Source organism: Camellia sinensis, chromosome 1, assembly GCF_055761805.1.
Source record: "Camellia sinensis isolate YWXY chromosome 1, ASM5576180v1, whole genome shotgun sequence".
NCBI classification, from domain to species: domain Eukaryota; kingdom Viridiplantae; phylum Streptophyta; class Magnoliopsida; order Ericales; family Theaceae; genus Camellia; species Camellia sinensis.
In genome coordinates, this window is record NC_138961.1 from 67,001,729 (window position 1) to 67,018,366 (window position 16,638).

A 16,638-nucleotide genomic window follows, 5' to 3' on the forward strand; every position below is an offset into this window, starting at 1 on the left:
CAAGCTGTATCCACACTCTACAACAGATATGTATATCAACAATATCCACAGATAAGCATACAAGCTGTATCCACACTTCACAAAGATAAGCATATGAGCTCTATCTTCACTTCTCTAGACAAGCATATGAGCTCTGTCTACGGAGTTCATCCCCTATCTCCTTCCAATACCTATCCGGTTTAGAGGTACATCCCCTATCTTCCCCTAAACCGCGGAGTACATCCCCTATCTCCTCCTCTACACATAACGTATATAAACACAATGGTTCTATATACAATCACACAATACACACAATTAATGTATTCTATCAACCGTCAAGTTCCATGACACATTCCATTGATTAGTTTCCGTTTACCTAATCATCATGCATTGTCTACAACAATCTCGACTATCCTCCACCGATAGCCCAAAGTAGTTATTTCTAAAACAGAAAATAAATGCACAAATGGATATTCAATCAACATTTCATTTCCTCATTTCTTACCAATTAATTATCCCAATTAATTAAACAATGTAATTAGGCCATTTTCCATAATTACCATTTCAACCCTTAGGTCCCATTTTCATCAATGATTCAACAATCATTCTATTTTTCTATGCCAAACATGCATCTAGGTTTATTATGAATAAAACCCCAACTTTTGTAAAATTACACAAAAGCCCCAAACTTTCACAAATTTACCAAACCAAGCCCAACATCTCAAAATACCAAAATTTAAAGACAAAACCCATAGAGAGGAGTAGGTTATCCCTACCTCAAATTCGGAGTCCCAAAGGAGAAGACGACAAAACCCAACGTGCTCCAAAACCCGAGATTTTTAGATTAAAATGAAGCCCTCGACGATCAACAACTTTTTTGTAAAGGCCAAAGGTGAGCAAATCACTCCTACTAGATCAAAACCTAGAGAGAAGGTAGTATCTAGAGAGAAAGACTCAACAATGGTGTTTTTGGAAAAGTAAGAGAGAGAAGAGAAAGTGAAAAAGTGATTTGAAAAGTCACAATTTCGGGATTTAAACCCAGTCTTCCGCTCGAGCGTAAAACACCCCGCTCGAGCGGCCACTCACAGACTTCCGCTCGAGCGGCCAACCTCCCGCTCGAGCGCAGAATGCACTCACCCAGCACTTTTGCAGAACCAGGCCTCCGCTCGAGCTCCCAGCCCTACGCTCGAGCTCACAACACTGCACAATAAGATACTGGATGGATGTAATCTACGCTCGAGCGTCAACACCTCCGCTCGAGCGTACAGGCCAAAAATCTGGGCAACTAGTTTTGGTTTCGAAACTCAACCAACCTGTAACAAACCCGCTCAACACATCCTATAACTCAAATACAATGTAAGAAAGGATGTAAACAAGATAATAAACAACTACCAACATCCGGACACATGTCCGGATCACTACACAACAAGGGTAAACCTGGGATCGCTATAACCTCCCCCCCTTAAAGAATTTCGTCCCCGAAATTAAACACAAGTTTTCAAAAACAAGTTTTTCTCCATTTTAAACAATGTTACACTTTAACATTCAACATTTCGACCCATTACCGGTCATCCCATCCCTTTAACAAGAGACATATCACAATATGTAAACAACATATGTATTTTCAACATGCATCAACATTATGCACTATCCTTCCAATTTCAACAATATATTTAACACATATAATGTTACATTCAACTTCCATATGAGGCAAGTTTCAAAACATACTTTCGATAAACCAAACATTTTCAATGTTTCACAACTTAAGACATATATCCAAGCTCTTAAGTTCAACAAAATGTAAAATTTAAATATAAGATTACATAACAACAAACAAGTCCGGATATTTCTCTCGGACTTCCAATTCACGTTCCCAAGTGGCTTCCTCCACTCCGTGATGTTTCCACAAGACTTTCACCAAAGGAATGGTCTTGCCACGCAGGACCTGATCCCGCCTATCCAAGACCCGAACCGGTCTCTCCTCATACGAGGCATCCTCATCTACCTCTAAATCGGTCCAATCCAACACATGTGATGGATCTGGCTCATACTTCCGAAGCATACTCACATGAAACACGTCATGCACTCCGGACAACTGCGGCGGTAAGGCTAACCGATAAGCAACCTCACCTATCCTCTCAAGGATCTCAAAAGGACCTATAAACCGAGGGGATAACTTCCCACTCTTCCCAAACCTCATCAGGCCTCGCCTAGGTGATATCTTCAGAAAGACATGATCACCTACCTCAAACGCCAAAGGCCTCCTCCTACGGTCGGCATAACTCTTTTGTCGACTCTGGGCTGTAACAAGCCTCCTACGGATAAGCTCAACTTTCTCCGTCGTCTCCCTAACCAACTCCGGACCCAACAAAGGTGCATCACCCACCTCGGCCCAACAAACTGGAGACCTACACGGTCGGCCATACAAGGCCTCAAACGGTGCCATACCGATGCTAGACTGAAAACTGTTGTTGTAGGCAAACTCTACCAATGGCAAGTGCCTCTCCCACGTCCCACTAAAGTCCAGGACACAACCCCGAAGCATATCCTCGAGGATCTGAATAGTACGCTCGGACTGGCCGTCAGTCTGAGGATGATAAGCCGTACTAAAGGTCAACTTAGTGCCCAGTGCACTCTGCAAACTCTGCCACAACCTAGCAGTAAAACGAGGATCTCTATCTGAGACGATCGTCACTGGGACCCCGTGCAATCTCACTACATCCCGAATATACAAATCGGCAAGATGATCTACCGAATCTCTCACGCGCATAGGAATAAAGTGCACCGACTTAGTCAACCGGTCTACAACCACCCAAATAGCATCACTACCCCGCTGAGTCCTCGGAAGACTTACAACGAAGTCCATAGTGACATGCTCCCACTTCCACTCGGCAATAGGCAAGGGTTGCAACAAACCCGCTGGCCTCTGATGCTCGGCCTTCACTTGCTGGCAAGTAAGGCACTTCGATACGAAAACAGCCACATCTCTTTTCATACCCCGCCACCAAAACTGGCGACCCAAATCCTGATACATCTTAGTACCTCCCGGATGCACCGCAAGGCGCGAATGGTGAAACTCTCGGAGTACTTCCTCTCGGCAAGACTCCGGTACAAACAAACGGTCTCGGTATCTCACACTCAGGTCAGGATACACCGTCAAACCCTTCTCAACTTTCCCACTGGAGATCTTCTCTCGGAGGGATTCTACCTCAAGGTCACCTCTCTGCGCCTCTAACACTCTAACCACAAGTGTAGGCTGCGCAACAACAGAAAACAAGGCCGCAGCCTCAACAGATTCGCCCAGTAGCAAATCAAACTCGCCAAGTGCTCCCAACATCTCCCATTCCCGGATGGCTATACTAGCAACATCACTAATGGTTTTCCTACTAAGGGCATCGGCCACAACATTGGCCTTTCCCGGATGGTAATGCAACTCAAAATCATAATCCTCGATGAACTCCATCCATCTCCTCTGCCTCAGATTCAAGTCTCTCTGTGAAAACAGATACTTCAAACTCTTGTGATCCGAGAATACCTCGAACCTCTCACCATAAAGGTAGTGCCTCCAGATTTTCAAGGCAAAGATCACAGCTGCTAACTCTAGGTCGTGTGTGGGGTAATTCTTTTCGTGTATTTTCAACTGACGTGAGCCATAAGCTACCACTTTCCCCTCTTGCATTAACACACAACCCAAACCCTCTCGTGAGGCATCACAATAAACCGCATATCCCAACCCTCTCTCCGGAATAATCAACACCGGAGCGGTGGTCAATCTAACTTTCAACTCTTGGAACGACTTTTCACAAGTCTCGCTCCACACAAACTTGACTCCCTTCCGAGTCAGTCTAGTCAACGATGACGCTAACCTGGAGAAATCTTTCACAAACCGACGGTAATACCCAGCTAATCCCAGAAAACTGCGGATCTCAAACACACTCTTAGGCTGTGCCCAATCTTGCACTGCCTCAACCTTGGATGTATCAACAGACACCCCTTCCCCGGATACCACGTGGCCTAAGAATTTGACTTCCCCCAGCCAGAACTCACACTTCCCAAACCTGGCATACAGCCTATGGGCTCTAAGTAACTCAAGCACCACTCTCAAGTGTGCCTCGTGCTCCTCCTCAGAAGACGAATAGATAAGGATATCGTCCACGAAAACAACCACAAATCGGTCTAAGAACTCCCGGAAAATCCGGTTCATCAAGTCCATAAAGACTGCCGGTGCATTGGTAAGTCCGAATGGCATCACCAAAAACTCGTAATGGCCATACCGCGTACGGAATGCCGTCTTAGGAATATCTTCCTCCCTGACCCTCAACTGATGGTAACCCGATCTCAAGTCTATCTTAGAGAAACAACGGGAACCCTTCAACTGGTCAAACAAATCATCTATACGGGGCATAGGGTACTTATTTTTAACCGTAGCCCGATTCAACTTCCGGTAGTCTATACACAATCTCAAGGCACCATCTTTCTTTTTAACAAAGAGTGCCGGTGCTCCCCACGGTGAAACACTAGGGCGAACAAAGCCCTTATCTAGCAATTCCTGGAGCTGAACTTTCAACTCAACCAATTCTGCTGGAGCAAAACGGTAAGGTGCCATAGAAATCGGCGCCGTACCAGGCACTAAATCAATAGAGAACTCTATCTCTCGGTGAGGTGGCAAACTAACAAGATCTTCGGGAAAGACATCCGAATACTCACAAACCACCCTCGGTAATACATGCTGGGTCTCACCACGCTCACCACTCTCAAAGCTAGCAAGTAGACTACTAAGCTCACTTCGCCCTCGCGAATCATACCCCGGTGGCAAAACACTACCAACCCGGTCTCCCAAGAAATGGAACCACTCCCCGCTCAAGGTACACAATGTAACCCTCTGGCGGTAGCAATCAATAACAGCCCGGTATGACGATAACCAGTCCATACCCAAAATAACATCAAAACCCTTCATGGGCATGACAACAAACGGAAAAGGAAGCCTATAGTCGGCGACCTCTATATCACATCCTCTAACACCCTGTTTCAGGATCAACTCACCACCCAAAGGCGATACCACACAAATAGGAGATGCTAACTGTGCTAACTCCAATTCCAAAACAGATGCAAATGCAGCAGATACAAAAGAATGAGATGCACCCGTGTCTATCAACACATTAGCAACTGAGTTGCAAAATAGAAAAGTACCTCTCACTACTGATGGAGCCGGTACTAAATCCTGCGCGGTAACAGCATACACGCGCCCCGTAGGCCCCTGGTCTACCTGCTCACCTCTCGGAGCAAAAGACTGCTGCACAGACTGGGATGACGAAGCTCCCGGATTGGCCCTCGAGGCCTGCACAGACTGAGCTAGCTGAAAACCCTGCGTCTGCCTAGAACCAGACGCTCCCGAAGTGGCACTCAACTGTGGGCAAAACCTCTTCATGTGCCCAGGTTGTCCACACTGATAACAAGTCAAGAGCTGCCCCCTGCCCAAACTCTGACTCTGCGGTCTAGCTGAAGAAGATGCAGCTTTCTGACCCCCACCCTTCTGCGGGCAAACAGAAACCTTGTGACCCAGCTGGCCACACTTGTAACAAGTGAATTCCCCCTGACTGCCTCTCCCCGAGCCTCCACTCGGCACTGGAAAGGTCGATCTAGAGACTGCACCCTGAGACTGCTGAGGGTTAGAACCCCTCTGCCTCCTGCCATCACTCTGACTATCCTGGCTCCTCTTGGAGCCTCTCTGACCCTCATCCTCCTCCTGCATCATAAGCTCCATATGAGCTGCAGCGTCCACTAGGTGTCTATACTCTCGAATATAAGACCCACCAATTCTCAACTTGAGGCCCCGCCTCAACTTCCGCTCAAACTCATAGCAACGGCGTTCCTCAGACGCCACCAGTTCAGGTGCAAACCTGGACAGACTGGTAAAAGTAGCCTCAAACTCGGCCACTGACAAGCCCTGCTGATTAAGCCGGCTAAACTGATCCCTCAGCTTCTCCCTAGCTGCTGCTGATAAAAACCTCTCCTGAAAAGCATTCACAAACGCCTCCCAAGTACCACCAACACGAGCTTTCTCGTATTTCCACCATTGACCCGCATCTCCCTTCAGTTGGAAGGATGCCAAGGTCACTTTCAGTGCTCCGTCCTCGATGCCAAGCATCTCAAACGTCTTCGTTGTCTGTTCGAGCCATTCATCTGCCTTAAGCGGCTCTTTAGGATCCCCGATAAACTCGTCCGAATTACACCGGAAAAACTCCCTCTTCAAGAAGGAAGGCCCTGTCTCAGCTGCCTGATTCCCAGCTCTAAGAATACCCAAAGCTCCTGCTATCTCTCTGGCCAAGGCACCCATAGCCTGCTGACCTACTGGCTCGGCCACATTGGCCTGCCCAACTCCCTCCTGCACTGCCGGAATCTCACCCTGTAACGGTACTTCCTGCCTCGCAGGTCTACCACGCCTAGCACCTCTTCCTCGTCCTGACATCCTAATAAGGGCAACACAGAACGTTAGCACATTCATAAGTGTGCCGAAACTAAACACTCACGTCCTAATGCATGGACAACTGTAATTCACTCCACATAAGCACATAAACACATAAGCACTTACGAATTTCATTTCCGGATAATGATAGTCCCAAGGCGTTACTAGAGTTCCGGTTAGAAACAGCGTTGATCAAGTGCTTTTCCAACAAGACTCCCAGAAACTCAAGGATCCAATCAACATCCTAGAAATTAAATCTCATACCCACATAGTCACATAAGCATGTTATCACTTAAGCACATAGCCTATGATACCACATCTAAGTCTCTATCAAGCGAGACAAACCCATTGTGATCCTAATCACTTCCCACGTACCCAAAGTATTCGAACCCGGTACGCTCTGATACCAAGTTGTAACGCCCTCAAAATAATAACATTAAACTAACACATTCCTTTATTTCATTGAGTTTCATTACATAAGTATTACATGTTAACATCAAAACAAAATGCCCTACGGGCTTACAGCTTTCCAAGTTAACACTTGGTTACAACAAAAGAGTACTAACTCGTTTACACATTAAGCCCTTGGCTTGAAAGTACATGTAATACATCAAAAGTAAAACAACTACGCTATGTCCGCCTCTAGCCTCCCAAGCTATGTCCTTGGAGGTGGCATGCTTCCTGTACCTGAAAATGATATTCCCATATAGGGTGAGCCACAGCCCAGTAGAAATACACTAAACCAACCATGGACAATGACTAAAACATTAGCAATTGATAGTTGGTCAACACTGATACAATCACATAAATTACATATTTATGTCAACGACTTACAAGTCCCAATTACTTTTCATTTTCCCTTTTTCAACAGATAAGCATGCTAGCTCTATCATCATTTCCACAGATATGTATAAAAACTATATCTCACATTCAGAAAAGCATAAAAGCTATATCCACATTCTCAACAGATATGTATATCAACAATATCCACAGATAAGCATACAAGCTGTATCCACACTCTACAACAGATATGTATATCAACAATATCCACAGATAAGCATACAAGCTGTATCCACACTTCACAAAGATAAGCATATGAGCTCTATCTTCACTTCTCTAGACAAGCATATGAGCTCTGTCTACGGAGTTCATCCCCTATCTCCTCCCAATACCTATCCGGTTTAGAGGTACATCCCCTATCTTCCCCTAAACCGCGGAGTACATCCCCTATCTCCTCCTCTACACATAACGTATATAAACACAATGGTTCTATATACAATCACACAATACACACAATTAATGTATTCTATCAACCGTCAAGTTCCATGACACATTCCATTGATTAGTTTCCGTTTACCTAATCATCATGCATTGTCTACAACAATCTCGACTATCCTCCACCGATAGCCCAAAGCAGTTATTTCTAAAACAGAAAATAAATGCACAAATGGATATTCAATCAACATTTCATTTCCTCATTTCTTACCAATTAATTATCCCAATTAATTAAACAATGTAATTAGGCCATTTTCCATAATTACCATTTCAACCCTTAGGTCCCATTTTCATCAATGATTCAACAATCATTCTATTTTTCTATGCCAAACATGCATCTAGGTTTATTATGAATAAAACCCCAACTTTTGTAAAATTACACAAAAGCCCCAAACTTTCACAAATTTACCAAACCAAGCCCAACATCTCAAAATACCAAAATTTAAAGACAAAACCCATAGAGAGGAGTAGGTTATCCCTACCTCAAATTCGGAGTCCCAAAGGAGAAGACGACAAAACCCAACGTGCTCCAAAACCCGAGATTTTTAGATTAAAATGAAGCCCTCGACGATCAACAACTTTTTTGTAAAGGCCAAAGGTGAGCAAATCACTCCTACTAGATCAAAACCTAGAGAGAAGGTAGTATCTAGAGAGAAAGACTCAACAATGGTGTTTTTGGAAAAGTAAGAGAGAGAAGAGAAAGTGAAAAAGTGATTTGAAAAGTCACAATTTCGGGATTTAAACCCAGTCTTCCGCTCGAGCGTAAAACACCCCGCTCGAGCGGCCACTCACAGACTTCCGCTCGAGCGGCCAACCTCCCGCTCGAGCGCAGAATGCACTCACCCAGCACTTTTGCAGAACCAGGCCTCCGCTCGAGCTCCCAACCCTACGCTCGAGCTCACAACACTGCACAATAAGATACTGGATGGATGTAATCTACGCTCGAGCGTCAACACCTCCGCTCGAGCGTACATGCCAAAAATCTGGGCAACTAGTTTTGGTTTCTAAACTCAACCAACCTGTAACAAACCCGCTCAACACATCCTATAACTCAAATACAATGTAAGAAAGGATGTAAACAAGATAATAAACAACTACCAACATCCGGACACATGTCCGGATCACTACACAACAAGGGTAAACCTGGGATCGCTATAACCTCCCCCCCTTAAAGAATTTCGTCCCCGAAATTAAACACAAGTTTTCAAAAACAAGTTTTTCTCCATTTTAAACAATGTTACACTTTAACATTCAACATTTCGACCCATTACCGGTCATCCCATCCCTTTAACAAGAGACATATCACAATATGTAAACAACATATGTATTTTCAACATGCATCAACATTATGCACTATCCTTCCAATTTCAACAATATATTTAACACATATAATGTTACATTCAACTTCCATATGAGGCAAGTTTCAAAACATACTTTCGATAAACCAAACATTTTCAATGTTTCACAACTTAAGACATATATCCAAGCTCTTAAGTTCAACAAAATGTAAAATTTAAATATAAGATTACATAACAACAAACAAGTCCGGATATTTCTCTCGGACTTCCAATTCACGTTCCCAAGTGGCTTCCTCCACTCCGTGATGTTTCCACAAGACTTTCACCAAAGGAATGGTCTTGCCACGCAGGACCTGATCCCGCCTATCCAAGACCCGAACCGGTCTCTCCTCATACGAGGCATCCTCATCTACCTCTAAATCGGTCCAATCCAACACATGTGATGGATCTGGCTCATACTTCCGAAGCATACTCACATGAAACACGTCATGCACTCCGGACAACTGCGGCGGTAAGGCTAACCGATAAGCAACCTCACCTATCCTCTCAAGGATCTCAAAAGGACCTATAAACCGAGGGGATAACTTCCCACTCTTCCCAAACCTCATCAGGCCTCGCCTAGGTGATATCTTCAGAAAGACATGATCACCTACCTCAAACGCCAAAGGCCTCCTCCTACGGTCGGCATAACTCTTTTGTCGACTCTGGGCTGTAACAAGCCTCCTACGGATAAGCTCAACTTTCTCCGTCGTCTCCCTAACCAACTCCGGACCCAACAAAGGTGCATCACCCACCTCGGCCCAACAAACTGGAGACCTACACGGTCGGCCATACAAGGCCTCAAACGGTGCCATACCGATGCTAGACTGAAAACTGTTGTTGTAGGCAAACTCTACCAATGGCAAGTGCCTCTCCCACGTCCCACTAAAGTCCAGGACACAACCCCGAAGCATATCCTCGAGGATCTGAATAGTACGCTCGGACTGGCCGTCAGTCTGAGGATGATAAGCCGTACTAAAGGTCAACTTAGTGCCCAGTGCACTCTGCAAACTCTGCCACAACCTAGCAGTAAAACGAGGATCTCTATCTGAGACGATCGTCACTGGGACCCCGTGCAATCTCACTACATCCCGAATATACAAATCGGCAAGATGATCTACCGAATCTCTCACGCGCATAGGAATAAAGTGCACCGACTTAGTCAACCGGTCTACAACCACCCAAATAGCATCACTACCCCGCTGAGTCCTCGGAAGACTTACAACGAAGTCCATAGTGACATGCTCCCACTTCCACTCGGCAATAGGCAAGGGTTGCAACAAACCCGCTGGCCTCTGATGCTCGGCCTTCACTTGCTGGCAAGTAAGGCACTTCGATACGAAAACAGCCACATCTCTTTTCATACCCCGCCACCAAAACTGGCGACCCAAATCCTGATACATCTTAGTACCTCCCGGATGCACCGCAAGGCGCGAATGGTGAAACTCTCGGAGTACTTCCTCTCGGCAAGACTCCGGTACAAACAAACGGTCTCGGTATCTCACACTCAGGTCAGGATACACCGTCAAACCCTTCTCAACTTTCCCACTGGAGATCTTCTCTCGGAGGGATTCTACCTCAAGGTCACCTCTCTGCGCCTCTAACACTCTAACCACAAGTGTAGGCTGCGCAACAACAGAAAACAAGGCCGCAGCCTCAACAGATTCGCCCAGTAGCAAATCAAACTCGCCAAGTGCTCCCAACATCTCCCATTCCCGGATGGCTATACTAGCAACATCACTAATGGTTTTCCTACTAAGGGCATCGGCCACAACATTGGCCTTTCCCGGATGGTAATGCAACTCAAAATCATAATCCTCGATGAACTCCATCCATCTCCTCTGCCTCAGATTCAAGTCTCTCTGTGAAAACAGATACTTCAAACTCTTGTGATCCGAGAATACCTCGAACCTCTCACCATAAAGGTAGTGCCTCCAGATTTTCAAGGCAAAGATCACAGCTGCTAACTCTAGGTCGTGTGTGGGGTAATTCTTTTCGTGTATTTTCAACTGACGTGAGCCATAAGCTACCACTTTCCCCTCTTGCATTAACACACAACCCAAACCCTCTCGTGAGGCATCACAATAAACCGCATATCCCAACCCTCTCTCCGGAATAATCAACACCGGAGCGGTGGTCAATCTAACTTTCAACTCTTGGAACGACTTTTCACAAGTCTCGCTCCACACAAACTTGACTCCCTTCCGAGTTAGTCTAGTCAACGATGACGCTAACCTGGAGAAATCTTTCACAAACCGACGGTAATACCCAGCTAATCCCAGAAAACTGCGGATCTCAAACACACTCTTAGGCTGTGCCCAATCTTGCACTGCCTCAACCTTGGATGTATCAACAGACACCCCTTCCCCGGATACCACGTGGCCTAAGAATTTGACTTCCCCCAGCCAGAACTCACACTTCCCAAACCTGGCATACAGCCTATGGGCTCTAAGTAACTCAAGCACCACTCTCAAGTGTGCCTCGTGCTCCTCCTCAGAAGACGAATAGATAAGGATATCGTCCACGAAAACAACCACAAATCGGTCTAAGAACTCCCGGAAAATCCGGTTCATCAAGTCCATAAAGACTGCCGGTGCATTGGTAAGTCCGAATGGCATCACCAAAAACTCGTAATGGCCATACCGCGTACGGAATGCCGTCTTAGGAATATCTTCCTCCCTGACCCTCAACTGATGGTAACCCGATCTCAAGTCTATCTTAGAGAAACAACGGGAACCCTTCAACTGGTCAAACAAATCATCTATACGGGGCATAGGGTACTTATTTTTAACCGTAGCCCGATTCAACTTCCGGTAGTCTATACACAATCTCAAGGCACCATCTTTCTTTTTAACAAAGAGTGCCGGTGCTCCCCACGGTGAAACACTAGGGCGAACAAAGCCCTTATCTAGCAATTCCTGGAGCTGAACTTTCAACTCAACCAATTCTGCTGGAGCAAAACGGTAAGGTGCCATAGAAATCGGGGCCGTACCAGGCACTAAATCAATAGAGAACTCTATCTCTCGGTGAGGTGGCAAACTAACAAGATCTTCGGGAAAGACATCCGAATACTCACAAACCACCCTCGGTAATACATGCTGGGTCTCACCACGCTCACCACTCTCAAAGCTAGCAAGTAGACTACTAAGCTCACTTCGCCCTCGCGAATCATACCCCGGTGGCAAAACACTACCAACCCGGTCTCCCAAGAAATGGAACCACTCCCCGCTCAAGGTACACAATGTAACCCTCTGGCGGTAGCAATCAATAACAGCCCGGTATGACGATAACCAGTCCATACCCAAAATAACATCAAAACCCTTCATGGGCATGACAACAAACGGAAAAGGAAGCCTATAGTCGGCGACCTCTATATCACATCCTCTAACACCCTGTTTCAGGATCAACTCACCACCCAAAGGCGATACCACACAAATAGGAGATGCTAACTGTGCTAACTCCAATTCCAAAACAGATGCAAATGCAGCAGATACAAAAGAATGAGATGCACCCGTGTCTATCAACACATTAGCAACTGAGTTGCAAAATAGAAAAGTACCTCTCACTACTGATGGAGCCGGTACTAAATCCTGCGCGGTAACAGCATACACGCGCCCCGTAGGCCCCTGGTCTACCTGCTCACCTCTCGGAGCAAAAGACTGCTGCACAGACTGGGATGACGAAGCTCCCGGATTGGCCCTCGAGGCCTGCACAGACTGAGCTAGCTGAAAACCCTGCGTCTGCCTAGAACCAGACGCTCCCGAAGTGGCACTCAACTGTGGGCAAAACCTCTTCATGTGCCCAGGTTGTCCACACTGATAACAAGTCAAGAGCTGCCCCCTGCCCAAACTCTGACTCTGCGGTCTAGCTGAAGAAGATGCAGCTTTCTGACCCCCACCCTTCTGCGGGCAAACAGAAACCTTGTGACCCAGCTGGCCACACTTGTAACAAGTGAATTCCCCCTGACTGCCTCTCCCCGAGCCTCCACTCGGCACTGGAAAGGTCGATCTAGAGACTGCACCCTGAGACTGCTGAGGGTTAGAACCCCTCTGCCTCCTGCCATCACTCTGACTATCCTGGCTCCTCTTGGAGCCTCTCTGACCCTCATCCTCCTCCTGCATCATAAGCTCCATATGAGCTGCAGCGTCCACTAGGTGTCTATACTCTCGAATATAAGACCCACCAATTCTCAACTTGAGGCCCCGCCTCAACTTCCGCTCAAACTCATAGCAACGGCGTTCCTCAGACGCCACCAGTTCAGGTGCAAACCTGGACAGACTGGTAAAAGTAGCCTCAAACTCGGCCACTGACAAGCCCTGCTGATTAAGCCGGCTAAACTGATCCCTCAGCTTCTCCCTAGCTGCTGCTGATAAAAACCTCTCCTGAAAAGCATTCACAAACGCCTCCCAAGTACCACCAACACGAGCTTTCTCGTATTTCCACCATTGACCCGCATCTCCCTTCAGTTGGAAGGATGCCAAGGTCACTTTCAGTGCTCCGTCCTCGATGCCAAGCATCTCAAACGTCTTCGTTGTCTGTTCGAGCCATTCATCTGCCTTAAGCGGCTCTTTAGGATCCCCGATAAACTCGTCCGGATTACACCGGAAAAACTCCCTCTTCAAGAAGGAAGGCCCTGTCTCAGCTGCCTGATTCCCAGCTCTAAGAATACCCAAAGCTCCTGCTATCTCTCTGGCCAAGGCACCCATAGCCTGCTGACCTACTGGCTCGGCCACATTGGCCTGCCCAACTCCCTCCTGCACTGCCGGAATCTCACCCTGTAACGGTACTTCCTGCCTCGCAGGTCTACCACGCCTAGCACCTCTTCCTCGTCCTGACATCCTAATAAGGGCAACACAGAACGTTAGCACATTCATAAGTGTGCCGAAACTAAACACTCACGTCCTAATGCATGGACAACTGTAATTCACTCCACATAAGCACATAAACACATAAGCACTTACGAATTTCATTTCCGGATAATGATAGTCCCAAGGCGTTACTAGAGTTCCGGTTAGAAACAGCGTTGATCAAGTGCTTTTCCAACAAGACTCCCAGAAACTCAAGGATCCAATCAACATCCTAGAAATTAAATCTCATACCCACATAGTCACATAAGCATGTTATCACTTAAGCACATAGCCTATGATACCACATCTAAGTCTCTATCAAGCGAGACAAACCCATTGTGATCCTAATCACTTCCCACGTACCCAAAGTATTCGAACCCGGTACGCTCTGATACCAAGTTGTAACGCCCTCAAAATAATAACATTAAACTAACACATTCCTTTATTTCATTGAGTTTCATTACATAAGTATTACATGTTAACATCAAAACAAAATGCCCTACGGGCTTACAGCTTTCCAAGTTAACACTTGGTTACAACAAAAGAGTACTAACTCGTTTACACATTAAGCCCTTGGCTTGAAAGTACATGTAATACATCAAAAGTAAAACAACTACGCTATGTCCGCCTCTAGCCTCCCAAGCTATGTCCTTGGAGGTGGCATGCTTCCTGTACCTGAAAATGATATTCCCATATAGGGTGAGCCACAGCCCAGTAGAAATACACTAAACCAACCATGGACAATGACTAAAACATTAGCAATTGATAGTTGGTCAACACTGATACAATCACATAAATTACATATTTATGTCAACGACTTACAAGTCCCAATTACTTTTCATTTTCCCTTTTTCAACAGATAAGCATGCTAGCTCTATCATCATTTCCACAGATATGTATAAAAACTATATCTCACATTCAGAAAAGCATAAAAGCTATATCCACATTCTCAACAGATATGTATATCAACAATATCCACAGATAAGCATACAAGCTGTATCCACACTCTACAACAGATATGTATATCAACAATATCCACAGATAAGCATACAAGCTGTATCCACACTTCACAAAGATAAGCATATGAGCTCTATCTTCACTTCTCTAGACAAGCATATGAGCTCTGTCTACGGAGTTCATCCCCTATCTCCTCCCAATACCTATCCGGTTTAGAGGTACATCCCCTATCTTCCCCTAAACCGCGGAGTACATCCCCTATCTCCTCCTCTACACATAATGTATATAAACACAATGGTTCTATATACAATCACACAATACACACAATTAATGTATTCTATCAACCGTCAAGTTCCATGACACATTCCATTGATTAGTTTCCGTTTACCTAATCATCATGCATTGTCTACAACAATCTCGACTATCCTCCACCGATAGCCCAAAGTAGTTATTTCTAAAACAGAAAATAAATGCACAAATGGATATTCAATCAACATTTCATTTCCTCATTTCTTACCAATTAATTATCCCAATTAATTAAACAATGTAATTAGGCCATTTTCCATAATTACCATTTCAACCCTTAGGTCCCATTTTCATCAATGATTCAACAATCATTCTATTTTTCTATGCCAAACATGCATCTAGGTTTATTATGAATAAAACCCCAACTTTTGTAAAATTACACAAAAGCCCCAAACTTTCACAAATTTACCAAACCAAGCCCAACATCTCAAAATACCAAAATTTAAAGACAAAACCCATAGAGAGGAGTAGGTTATCCCTACCTCAAATTCGGAGTCCCAAAGGAGAAGACGACAAAACCCAACGTGCTCCAAAACCCGAGATTTTTAGATTAAAATGAAGCCCTCGACGATCAACAACTTTTTTGTAAAGGCCAAAGGTGAGCAAATCACTCCTACTAGATCAAAACCTAGAGAGAAGGTAGTATCTAGAGAGAAAGACTCAACAATGGTGTTTTTGGAAAAGTAAGAGAGAGAAGAGAAAGTGAAAAAGTGATTTGAAAAGTCACAATTTCGGGATTTAAACCCAGTCTTCCGCTCGAGCGTAAAACACCCCGCTCGAGCGGCCACTCACAGACTTCCGCTCGAGCGGCCAACCTCCTGCTCGAGCGCAGAATGCACTCACCCAGCACTTTTGCAGAACCAGGCCTCCGCTCGAGCTCCCAACCCTACGCTCGAGCTCACAACACTGCACAATAAGATACTGGATGGATGTAATCTACGCTCGAGCGTCAACACCTCCGCTCGAGCGTACAGGCCAAAAATCTGGGCAACTAGTTTTGGTTTCTAAACTCAACCAACCTGTAACAAACCCGCTCAACACATCCTATAACTCAAATACAATGTAAGAAAGGATGTAAACAAGATAATAAACAACTACCAACATCCGGACACATGTCCGGATCACTACACAACAAGGGTAAACCTGGGATCGCTATAACCTCCCCCCCTTAAAGAATTTCGTCCCCGAAATTAAACACAAGTTTTCAAAAACAAGTTTTTCTCCATTTTAAACAATGTTACACTTTAACATTCAACATTTCGACCCATTACCGGTCATCCCATCCCTTTAACAAGAGACATATCACAATATGTAAACAACATATGTATTTTCAACATGCATCAACATTATGCACTATCCTTCCAATTTCAACAATATATTTAACACATATAATGTTACATTCAACTTCCATATGAGGCAAGTTTCAAAACATACTTTCGATAAACCAAACATTTTCAATGTTTCACAACTT